This window comes from Carassius carassius, chromosome 48 (assembly GCF_963082965.1).
Source record: "Carassius carassius chromosome 48, fCarCar2.1, whole genome shotgun sequence".
Classification (NCBI taxonomy): domain Eukaryota; kingdom Metazoa; phylum Chordata; class Actinopteri; order Cypriniformes; family Cyprinidae; genus Carassius; species Carassius carassius.
The window spans coordinates 22,614,140-22,624,568 of record NC_081802.1 but is presented as its reverse complement, the minus strand read 5'-3'; positions in this window follow the sequence as shown (position 1 = coordinate 22,624,568).

The following is a 10,429-nucleotide window of genomic DNA, read 5'->3' as shown; positions in this document are numbered from 1 at the left end:
ATGCCACTTGGACACAGGCCGGGGTCTGATCAGCCTCGGTCGGGTCGCCTGGACGAGGGTGTCTGTTGTAAGACCCGAAACACCCAGTGACTCCTGGAAACAACACTGATGATGTGTTCAAGGTTGTGCATCAAAATATGTTTTCTGTAAACTGAAACACTCTGGGAGCACCAGTGACAACCAGGAACAGACTGAGTGACAACCGCGAAGAGTGCGGTGACATCTGGAGAGACAGATGACGGCCGGAGAGACGGCAACCCGGGGTGGAGAGGGTTGGCAGCCCAAACCACTTCTTCCGTAAGGAAGAACCCAACAGCAAGCTACAAAACCCGCAAAAGAAAGATACGCCCAGGGGTGCCCGAGAGGGGGGGAGGATGAGCACCCCAACAGGACGGACTCAAGAACAACGACACAGAATAAAGGAAAAACGACATCGTCAATACAGTGCATCTGCGGTAGGATCTGCAAGAACGAGAGGGGTTTAAAAATACATCAAGGCAGAATGAGATGCTTGACATTGGCAAGTTCAACGACGACACAACGCACAGAAGTGACTTCTGATAAGACGCAGGAGGAGCCAGGCCCGGAGGCAACCCACAGTGCCCAGAGCCTCCTAGTGTCGCCAATACCTGCTGCTAGCAGCTCACCTGCCACTATAACCGAAGAGACAGTATCTCCCGACAATGCACATGGCCTCCAAAGCCAGCAAACTGCAGCCACAACAACTGGCTGTGCCCCTGCGGTCCAACCAAAGATCCAGTGGCCCAAATCCCACAAGAGAGTTGAGTGGCAACAATTTGATGAAGATGTAAGCCAGGTCCTGGAAGGGACAGCCAAGGGTGACGTGGACCACCGATTGAGAACGATGACCACCCTCATAGTGAATATTGCAGCTGAACGATTTGGAACTGAGGCACCCAAGCCAGCTCCATCTGCATATGCTCCAAGCCACAGAGTAAAGAAAATTCGGCGCCTTAGGGACGAACTCAGGCTGCTGAAGAGGCAATATAAAGTCTAGCGGACCTTGACCTTACGGAGGGCAGAGTTCCACAGAAGGAGGCTGAAGGAGAGAGCCAGGAAGAGGGCAGCATTCTTGGCCAACCCATTTAAGCTGACCAAGCAGCTCCTTGGCCAAAAGAGGGCTGGCCGCCTCTCCTGCTCCAAGGACGCCATAAACTACCACCTCAAGGCCACCTATAGTGACTCCATCAGAGAACAAACGCTGGGTCCATGCAATGCGCTGATAACACCACCAGAGCCATCATCAGACTTCAACCTGAAGGAGCCCCGCCTAAGGGAAGTGGAGGAAGTGGTGAGGAGAGCAAGATCAAGCTCAGCACCAGGCCCAAGTGGAGTGCCCTATAAGGTGTACAAGAACTGCCCGAAGCTATTACATCGGCTTTGGAGGGCCCTGAAGGTGATCTGGAGGAGAGGGAAGATTGCCCAGCCATGGAGGTATGCGGAGGGAGTGTGCATACCAAAAGAGGAGAAGTCTGAGCACATCGACCAGTTCCGGGTCATCTCCTTGCTCAGTGTGGAGAGTAAAATCTTCTTCAGTATCGTGGCCAAGAGGCTCTCCAACTTCCTGTTGAGCAATAAGTACATCGACACGTCTGTGCAAAAGGGAGGAATACCAGGAGTTCCAGGGTGTCTGGAACACACGGGCGTGGTAACCCAGCTCATCAGAGAAGCAAGAGAAGGCAGAGGGGATCTGGCTGTACTGTGGCTGGACCTCACCAATGCATATGGCTCAATACCCCACAAGCTGGTAGAGGTCGCACTGGAGAAACACCATGTACCGCAGAAGGTGAAAGATCTCATCCTGGACTATTACAGCAAGTTCAGCTTGAGAGTCTCCACTGGCCAGCTAACATCTGACTGGCACCAGCTGGAGGTGGGGATAATCACTGGCTGTACCATCTCAGTGACCCTCTTTTCGTTGGCCATGAATATGCTGGTCAAGGCAGCTGAAACAGAGTGCAGAGGCCCCCTCAGCAAGGCTGGAGTAAGGCAACCTCCCATAAGAGCATTCAGGGACGACCTCACATTGACAACAACGGCAGTACCAGGTGCAAGGTGGATCCTCCAGGGGTTGGAGAGACTCATGTCATGGGCACGCATGAGCTTCAAACCTGCAAAGTCCAGGTCTCTGGTCCTAAAGAAGGGGTAGGTTACAGACAGATTCCGTTTCAGGCTGGGAGAACACCAGATCCCGTCAGTCACTGAGAGACCAGTGAAGAGCCTTGGAAAGGTCTTCAACTGCAGCCTGAACGACAGAGACTCCATCAAGGCAACCGGTGCTGAACTGGAGGGATGGTTGAGAATAGTGGATAAGTCTGGGCTCCCTGGAAGATTCAAGGTCTGGGTATACCAGCATGGAATCCTCCCAAGAATCCTCTGGCCTCTGTTTATCTATGAGGTCCCCATGACAGTGGTGGAAGGTTTTGAGCAAAAGGTGAGCAGCTATCTGCGTAGATGGCTGGACTTGCCGCGTAGTCTTAGTAGCATTGGGCTATATGGGAACACCAACAAGCTCAGGCTCCCTTTTCGCTGAGTCAGGGAGGAGTTCATCGTTGCACGGACAAGGGAACACATGCAGTACTCTGGATCCAGAGATGCCAAAGTGTCCGGCGCAGGCATTGTTGTGAGGACAGGGAGGAAGTGGAGGGCAGCCGAGGCAGTCCAGCAGTCAGAGACGCGGCTGAAGCACAAGGCCATCCTTGGAACAGTGGCGCAAGGCAGAGCCGGACTTGGGAGTCTAACAGCGACCCGATATGACTCTGCCAGCGGAAAGGAGAGGCAGAGGCTGGTACAGGAGGAGGTGCGAGCTTCAGTCGAGGAAGAGCGAACCAGCAGAGCAGTGGCCATGCGGCAGCAAGGCGCCTGGATGAAGTGGGAGCAGGCGATGGAGCGGAGAGTCACCTGGAAGGAAATCTGGAAGTGGAACCCCCAGAGAATTAAGTTCTTGATTCAGGGGGTCTATGATGTCCTCCCAAGTCCATCCAACCTGTGCACATGGGGCAAAACAGAAACACCTGCATGCCCTCTTTGTTCCAAGACAGGGACATTAGAACACATCCTGAGCAGCTGCTCCAAGGCGCTGGGTGAGGGTCGGTATCAATGGAGGCACGACTAGGTTCTCAAATCCATCGCTGAGGAAATCAGTAAGGGGATTAAGGACAACCGATACACCCAGGCTACAGCCAAGGCCATTCACTTCATCAAGGAAGGACAAAAGCCAGAAAGAACATTTAAAAACTGCTCTGTAGGTTTGCTCTCCACGGCCCGAGACTGGGTGATGACAGTTGACCTTGAAAGGCAATAGAGAATTCCAACACACATCACCCAGTCCAAATTGAGACCTGACATCATCTTGGTCTCTGAGGCCACAAAACATCTAATCTTGTTAGAATTGACAGTGCCCTGAGAGGAGAGGATGGAGGAAGCTCAAGAGAGAAAGAGGGAGAAATATCAAGAACTGGTGGAGGATTGTCAGAGGATTGTCAGAGGAACGGACCAGGTGTATGCCAGTAGAGGTGGGCAGTAGGGGATTTGCCAGTTACTCCCTGAGCAAGGCCTACGGTACACTGGGCATAACAGGTGCTAGCCGAAGAAGAGCCATAGGTAACAATGTGGAGGAAGCAGAAAAAGCATCCAGATGGCTCTGGTTAAAGAGGGGAGAGCAGTGGGGGCAGTAGAATGCCACTTGGACACAGGCCAGGGTCTGATCAGCCTCGGTCGGGTCGCCTGGACGAGGGTGTCTGTTGTTAGACCCGAAACACCCAGTGACTCCTGGAAACAACACTGATGATGTGTCCAAGGTTGTGCATCAAAAGATGTTTTCTGTAAACTTGTTTTTCAGTATGGACGTGGAAGGTTTCGCAAAGACTTGGCGTAGAAGAAAGTGGGTCTTTGGGATGCTGGGGGTTGCACCAAGAAATAGCAAGCCTATTCTGAAACTCGTTCATCGAAGGTCCCGAAACCATCTTATCCCACATATTGTACGACATGTGCATCCTGGAAGTTCCATACTTAGTGATGAATGGCGTGCTTACAGAGGGGTACTAACTGATCTTGGCTATAACCATTTTCCTGTGAAGCATAATCAGTGTTTTGTAGATCCAATAACAGGCAGCCATACACAAAATCTGGAAAGAGCATGGTTAACTTACAAAGGAAAAATATGGCGTCTTAGAGGAAATAGGACAGAGGACCTACTAAAACACCATCTAAAACTGATAGAGTGGACTTACTGGCTTGGAAATCGGCACAAAAATGGTCCTCTTGGAAGACTGTTGAAGGATATTCATCGAAAATATCACCTTTAAAACACAAAGCTGATAACTCCCGAAGCCCATTATTTTTTCCGGCCTAACTTGACCATGCTGGCTCACTCCCAGATCATCCTTATTTTTACTCTTTTGAAACACCTCTTCCATAGTCCCATTCATTGATACAAACAGTATATATATTTCTTATTTTGTACATTTTGTAATTCTGCGGCAGATGATTTTTCTTGCTTCAAACACTACAGTTGTACAAATGAATTTCCAGTTGTCTTTTTATTAATTTGTAATATGTATACATTGTTAATTGATACCATTGTTATGTAATGTACTAAAGGTTTTGAAAATGCAAGTGATGTGTGACTTTCACTCATTTAAGGTCCAGTAAAATCAATAATCACTGCTTTGTATCAAATCTACAAATGTTAGTACATCATTTTACAATAAGGTTCATAAATTCCATCAATAAATGCCTTATTTATGGTAAGTCATGTCAATAAAGAGTCTACAAATGTTAGTAACACATCAGTTAATGTTGAAATAGTGTACACTTTACAATAAGGTTCATAAATTCCATCAATAAATGCTTTATTAATGGTAAGTCATGTCAATAAAGAGTCTACAAATGTTAGTAACACATCTGTTAATGTTCAAATAGTGAACACTTACAATAAGGTTCATAAATTCCATCAATAAATGCTTTATTAATGGTAAGTCATGTCAATAAAGAGTCTACAAATGTTAGTAACACATCAGTTAATGTTGAAATAGTGTACACTTTACAATAAGGTTCACTCAATCCATTAATAAATGCTTATTTGAATGCAAGTAATGATAGTAAAGTGCGTATAAACATGAACAACATTTTTCCGCTGTAGAATTATGTTTACCAACAAATCAATGCCTTATATAAAAGAGTGTTGATAAGGTACACAACAGTATTTTTACATTTAGGGTAACATAGTGAGTTAGAAATGTTCATATATAGTGTGTGGCAACTGCTGCGTAAACTAATGTAAATACGTACAGTTTAACCACTACAAAACAGTACAGCTATTTACAGGCATTGTTCATGGTTAGTTCATGTTAACTAATGCATTAACTAATGTTAACCAAACGTACTGTTAATGTGAATTGATGCATTAGTACATGTGTGAGTTAACGTTAACAAATATGAATTAATGCGGAACAGAGGTGTCGTTCATGGTTAGTTCATGTTAACTAATGCATTAACTAATGTTAACTAACCGTGCTGTTAATGTGAATTGATGCATTAGTATATGTGTGAGTTAACGTTAACAAATATTAACTAATGCTGAACAGAGGTGTCGTTCATGGTTAGTTCATGTTAACTAATGCATTAACTAATGTTAACTAACCGTGCTGTTAATGTGAATTGATGCATTAGTACATGTGTGAGTTAACGTTAACAAATATTAACTAATGCTGAACAGAGGTGTCGTTCATGGTTAGTTCATGTTAACTAATGCATTAACTAATGTTAACTAATGGAACCTAATTGTAAAGCTATGTCTGACAGCCCTCTAGCATTTGAAGTCACTATTCTTAACAGCATAAAACATATAAAAACATACATAAGATCCATCATATCAATCCATCCCCTCCAAACCCTTTAGCAACTCATACTTATTTGTACACTCAATACCCTCTTCTTTAAGCACTCTTTTTCTTGCAGTATCTAAATTGGGTATTACCTTTACAGATCTTCTTCTTTTTGATGATTTCCCCTGCGTCTCCTCATTTTCTTTTCCTTGTTCACACTCTTTTGTAGCAGAAAGATCCTCATTACTCTCATAATTAAGTTCCAGAGGGTCCATCTCCTTTTGCACACTGTCCGTCACATCCATCGGTGTCCATAAAATTCCCTCCTGTTGTGCATCACTCAATCCATTATTCCTTTTATCATTCAGTTCCACAGTATCCAAAGCATTTTGCAAGCTGTCATTCAAATCCATCTGTTTCCAAATTCCCCCATCCTGTTGTGTTTGTATGATCTGTTCGCATTAATAATTTCCACAGCCCTCACCTCAATTACATTCTCCACATTCACAATCACAGTTGCCTCCTTTAAGGGAGGAGTTTTCTAAGCTTTCAGATTGTTTCAGAAAGATGCTCGATGCCAATGATAACTACAGGATTGGACTGGAGGCTGACATTAAGACTGATGATAAGGGAGCAGGTCTTGATGAACAGCAAGAGGCCGACATTGATAGATCTATAAATAAAGGTGAAACAAAGTTGGCGGAGGTAAGGAACATTGTTCAAACAAACCTGTGGTTGAGGTATGGAAGGAGTGAACTTCTTGTGGCAATCTTGGAAGTAGAAAAAGCCAATGATAAAGCAGTACTGATGTACCTGTGGGAAGTGCCAATTTGGAGGGCTATGAAGTGCACCTCACTCTCTTGGACAAGAGGATAAAAGAGGCCAGCTCAGCAATGTCAACTTGGGAGAGATGGATTCCTGTAGAAATGAAGGACGAATTAGATGGAAGAGTAAAGGACGTAAGGTCATCCTACTATAGGCTTGAGTTAAGGAAAGCTGAATTTGCCACTGCACGGACGATCAACAAGCAAGGTACAGGAGTGAAACCACAACCCCTACCGACAATATCCACTCCAATAGTGAGAATCAAGCCAACTTCTTTATCTATCTTCAAAGGAAGCAAGAGAGAATATCTCAGATGGAGGAAAGACTGGGAAAGCCTGCAAAAGCAGGGAGAGCCATCCGGATCCATTGAAGTTAAGAAAATTAAACTCTTGGGGAGTGTTGATGACCAAATCTCAAAAGACCTCAGACTTTCAACCTACACCACTGCTGATGATATGTTCAGAATCCTGGAAAACCGATATGGCAACAAGTCAACCATCACAGTGGAAATCCTTGAAGAGCTGGAGAAGATGCCTCATGTGAGAGGGAACCAGCCAAGAAAGGTCATTGATCTCATACAATCAGTGGAGAAGGCCCTAGCAGATCTCACAGAGTTAGGAAACTCTGGAGCCATAAAGAACCCACTGGTAATTAAGGCCATTGAAAGTAAGTTGCCTGACTTTATTAAAATAGACTGGGTGATGTTCATGGTTGAACCCGGAAACAATGTCACATCAGACAACCACTTTGTCATGCTCTTGAAGTTTCTGAAAAGTCAAGAAGAAATACTAGAGAGACTAGAAAGGCTCAGAACTGTGGAGAAGGTGGAGAAATCAGATCGTTCAGACAAGAAGTATGATCGAAAGATTGCCTTAACAAAAACCACAAAGAAAGAAGAGTTTGATCAGGTATGTGGTGTCTGTGGTGATAGTGGGCACAACAACAAAATCTTCTTCTGTAAAAGGTTCAAAATACTTAAAGGCCATGTTGCAGGTTAACCACCATTTTCGATTAATGGGTACATAAATCACTCAAGATATGTATATCATTTTTAAAATGTTTTAAAATTGTCTTAAAGACCTATTTTTTAAGTTTTTGGTATTAGCGTTTTTTTTACGCAACTCGGCGATGACGTCACGTTGGGGAGAAGTCGAGGAAAGGTAGCCACAGTCTAGTATGATGCCGCGTTCCACGCAACCCGTAACCCATGTTTTTCCGACCTTAAACCCGTGAAAGTGCACTGGAACGGCAATCAAACTTGTGACTTCCCACCCGTAAACTCGTGTCTCGTACTAGATCGATGTACTCCGAGTTCCGAGGTCACACAGCACGCGAAACAACAATGACAGCCCCTACGGATAATACTGCATATGAATGCAGTGTTTATGCAAGTGGTTCACGTTGAAAAAACGATTTTAGGTCAATGTAACATTGCAATAAAATAAATAATCTAGTTACAATTCCTTGTGCTCAGAAAGTTTGGCGTAACTTGCCTGGAATGGTACAAAGTTGTTAGTTGTGGTATGAAATAGTGATTACGAGCTCAAAAACCTGCCTGGAACGCAGCATCAGAACTAACGTTATAGCGACTGACTGGGATGAGGAAGAGGTGGCAAGAGCCAACATGTATGATGACCTGCAGCTGTGTAATTTCGAACCTGCCAGACGTGAGAGGGCAAATGAGGACTTGCCAAGAACTGATGTCTGTCCAAGCTAATTAAATGCATGGTCCGAGGAGAATGAGTGGAGAGTTGGTGAAGTGTCCTGGTGAGTTGCTATCATTTAGCATCGCAGCAATGAGCACTGGAGCTAGTCTACGAGCAGCAGTGCACAATAATGACACATATATATATATATATATATATATATATATATATATATATATTACTGTCATTGAGTAGCACCGAGTGAAAAATCAATGTTTTCTTTATATCTAGTGGCAGTGATCATGACGTTAGTTCAGATAAGTACCGGTAACCTTTGTCATAGTGTCGTAGAACTGGTAAACGTTGCCTTTTTCATCTAGAAATAGAAGGCATCATGCTAGCTATATGGGCATTTAAGCGTTTATCTCTTCCTCCGGTGAAAATGTTGTTGCAAACGTACCGCGTGTCTGTCGCTGTGTTTGGCAGGTGCTTGTGTGGGCGGTACTGTCCTATGGAAACTGCACTGAAAAGCTTGTGCTGTAGGGAAGTGAGTGCGTTTGGGTCGCTGTTGGTCGATATCTATCTATCTGTCTGTCTATCTATCTATATATGTAGTCTGTCTGTCTATCTATATCTATATATTTATCTATTTATCTATAATCTGCGTTATCTGAATACTCTCGTCTCCTACTCGTCTCTCTAGTTACTCTCAATGCTCTCAAGGCGGGCTTTGGTAAATTCTCTCCCCAACGTGACGTGATGCAATGCATTTTAAGGTAAAGGAGACCGCTGTAAGATAGTACCTACTTTTTCGTATTATATTCCGTTTTGTGATACCCAACAACATAAAATACAATGGATAACAGTTTAAATGTTTATTACCAACAAGCAAATTGCACAAATTCGTTAAAAAATTAACCCTGCAACACGAGCTTTAAACTACATGAAAAGAAAGTTGTATTGAGAAGCATGCAGGAAATGTCTTGGATGCCATGATGAAGATGGATACTGCAGAGACACTTTCAGAGACAAAAGGAGAAGTCAAAAGAGGGGAGGAAAGAAAGAGTGGAAAAGATGGTAAATGTGAAACCAAACTAATGGAGGAACAAGAGGAGATCTTGTCTGAACTTTCCCCAGAAATGGCAGATCGATGCAGAAAGGCTTTCACCAAGACCATTAAAACCGCAGTAAACCTTTGATGCTTAAGGTCCGTCTGAGCTACTGCAGAGGAATGGGCTCGCTGAAATTCCTGTCATCATGATGTTGATGCAAGTTACTGCAAATGCAGGGCAGAAGATTGGGACTTTAATTGACCTTGCTTCAGATACAAACAACATAACCCATAAGGCTGCTGAAAGACTGGGGTGAAGACATGAGAAGATAACTTTAGTTGTGCATGGGGTTGGTGGTATGGCCATGGAAGTGAACACTCAAAGGTATCTCCTCAAAGTCAGAGTCAAGACACCTAAAGGAACCGAGAGAGCTCATGAAATGGTATGCTACAGCTTGGATGAAATCGCCAGAGTGCATCAAGTAATTGAACCTGAGAAGTTGAGAGAATTCTTCCCAGAAGTCAAACTTAAAGAATTGGAAAGGCCAGAAGAGGTTGAACTTCTCATTAGCCACCGAGGGGGAAGTCTCGCTCCCCAGAGGGTAAAAATCATTGGAGACCTCGTCTTATGGGAGGGTCCATTGGGGAAGACAGTAGGTGGAGCGCATCCCGACTTATTTGAAGAGGTGGAGGTTGCAGCATATGAGTCCAAAACGCACTTTGCTTGCTCCATGAGGACAGCAGCTGTCAAATATCAAGAAATTGCAAGTCCAAGAACTGACACAGCCCAGCTACGGCAGGAGGATTGGGTTCAGACCAAATATACAGCTGCCAGTAACCGTGAGTTCCTTGAATGGTGGCACTGGGACAGCATCGGAGCTGCATGTGAGCCAAGATGTGGAGGATGCCAATGTGGAAACTGTCCACCAGGAGGAAAATAACGAATGGACGAATGGAACGGACCAGTGTGGTATGTAAGCCACCTGGTGGGGCCGAACCCTCATTCGGTAACAACTCCAATTCGTATTGTGTGGAATAGTAGCCAGAAATACAAAGGC